The sequence below is a fragment of the Sardina pilchardus genome, chromosome 15 (assembly GCF_963854185.1).
Source record: "Sardina pilchardus chromosome 15, fSarPil1.1, whole genome shotgun sequence".
Lineage (NCBI taxonomy): Eukaryota > Metazoa > Chordata > Actinopteri > Clupeiformes > Clupeidae > Sardina > Sardina pilchardus.
The window spans coordinates 6,886,622-6,889,121 of record NC_085008.1 but is presented as its reverse complement, the minus strand read 5'-3'; the positions used below and the strand labels follow the sequence as shown (position 1 = coordinate 6,889,121).

General features: G+C 46.2%; 1 protein-coding gene across 1 annotated transcript in view; it reads left to right on the top strand.

Moving 5' to 3' along the window:
• pde4dip (phosphodiesterase 4D interacting protein) overlaps positions 1-2,500 on the top strand; it is a gene marked incomplete in the record, with an annotated part of 52,379 nt that overhangs the window by 21,182 nt on the left and 28,697 nt on the right.

Here is a 2,500-nt window from a genome sequence, read left to right as displayed (position 1 = left end):
GGATCTCTCCAATTGCCCAGTAGTCCCTCTCTCTCACTCCCATTCCTCTCTGTACGTCTCCCCGGGCTTCTGTTGGACTGGACTTGGGGTCAAGGAGTCCTGGAATCCATCCCCAGCTGGAGAGCAGGGGTTCTGGTTAACCGAAGAACTCACTGACAGGAGGGGAAAAAAAGAGAGAGAACAATACAGACTGATTGAACAACACTCCCATAGTCTCTCTGCGCGCCTTCTCTTCTCTTGTCATTCTTGTTCTCTGAGGGCAGAGACACAGACTGTTGTCGACATTGTGTGTTTGTCAGAGGTTTCCTGAGGACAGGACATGGCTGTTGGATGGGAGGGAGGCTTTTTAGGCTGCTTCTCCTCCACCCCCACTGTACAACAAATTAGCCGGGACTGTGCTGTGCTTAGCTGTGAATATTTCCAGTGTACTCACCATGTTCTTTTCGGCCTTTTGCCTTATCGAGAGGTCATACAGTACACCCACAGATATATAAGGGAGTGAACTTGGGTTTCCCAACGCTTCTTAATTCTGTCCTGAATGTAATTGTGAATGTTAATAATTTGGCAGTCAAATTAAGTGAATGAAAGTATTCTGAATATATTGTTGGAAGTGTGGTTTAGTCACTAGGTAGTGGATTGGTACCTACTGTAAGAGAGTTAATAGGCATTGACGCCCCTGCTCAGTTGAATAAGAAACTTCAAGCTCAAAGTATTCCTTTGACTCTGAAAAAACACTGTGCGCATATACAGTATACAGTGCATACAGCCATGGCATGTCAAGAACATAAAAGTCACTGTGTGTGTGTTTACGTGCGTTTTGGTGTGTGTGTGTGTGTGTGTGTGTGTGTGTGTGTGTGTGTGTGTTTCAGTTTCTCATTTCTCTCCAGCTTTAGCCGTAGGCCCCTAAATGGTAGAGACACTTCTGAAAAACACACACTCTCACTCTCACATCCATTGACACACACACACGCACACACACAGTCACGCACACACTCTTTGGTAAACTGTTATGACTGCCTTCCACACCAGGCGCCATGGTAACATAACACCGGTCTACGGTAAATGCAGATTAAGGAAAAGAGGGCAAATCACCCCTCCACCCCTCCTCCACTCCTCCTCCACCCCCCCGAGGGAAAGTCGCTCCCCCAGGAGAGAACCTGCCACGGGATCCGGACTGCCGTGACCTCATGGGCCTTCGGAGCATGCTCAGTGCGGCTGGGCTAATGGACGAAGAGACAGATCGGTGCTGTAAAAACACAGTCCGATGCAATTTACGGCGTCTGGAAAACGTTTCAGCGTGATTCGGCCCGCCAGCTCTGGAGGGCCAGACTATCTCTAGAGCGGTGTGAGATTGGCACACTGGCGAGGCTGCCCGCGCGCCACCATGCGTTTCACAATCAGCCCTCGTAAAAGAGTCAGTCACCAGCCTAATTGAAAACTTGTTGGAATTTCCTCTCCAGCTTTTACAGAGCTTCAAAGAGCAGCCGGGCCGAGCGCGGAGACGGAGGGAGACGTGGGGCACGTCATGTGATCACTTTATGACCTATCATATATTGGGCTCGGCCATCTCCGCTGACATTTCATTGGCTGTGTTGGTGATGTTATGCTTTGGTCACAGACAGTTTTGCTGAAATGGTCTTACACCAGTGGAAGAATTTAACAGAGGAAGTCATGTGATTTGAGACTTATAGATTGAATTTATTGCGACCCAATGTAATATCCAGTAATATGCAGTTCTATGAATTGCAGTTATCTGTCATGTTCCCACAGACATTTTTAGCTCAGTCATAGTTTTCACTCTGGTCCTCTGACTTTAAATAGATTGATTCGTAAAATGTGGTTAACATCGTTATTGATTCAAGTACTTGATTATATTGTTTTAGCTCAGTCATAGTTTTCACTCTGGTCATCTGACTTTGAAATAGATTTATTTGTAAATCGTGGTTAACATCGTAATTGATTCAAGTACTTGATTATATTGTTTTAGTGATCTTTTAGGCAAGATGGGCCTACAATTGTAATTTAATCATAAAAGATCAGAGCTGGGCATGTGGTGGAAAACTTGGCAAATCATGAAACAGCGCAAGTTATTCCTCCCACTCTATTTAGGACTGAGAGCTGTGAATGACGATCTGTAAATCACAGCACTGTCCCCTTTGTGGGCAGACTCTCGCTTCACGTCTTACGTCTTGTCAGCTGTCTGACTGGCATTTCCTGTTGATCCTGTGTCTGTCCTACTGTTCCTGACCTTGCGTCAGTCCGTCTATGTTACACTGACTCGGTGTGATGGACAGGGTTAAGGTGGTTAAAATATAATAAATGGCACAAAGACACAAGCTCTATGAGGTGAGAATGATGTAACTGCAAACTCTGTGTCGGCTGAATCACACAAACGTTGTGAAAGTCGAAAGAACAGCCAGGAAAAGACTGGGCCTGTGTCCACTAATAGAGGCTCCACAGATCTGAGATCAGCCCTTCACACCGCTCACCATAACTCCAC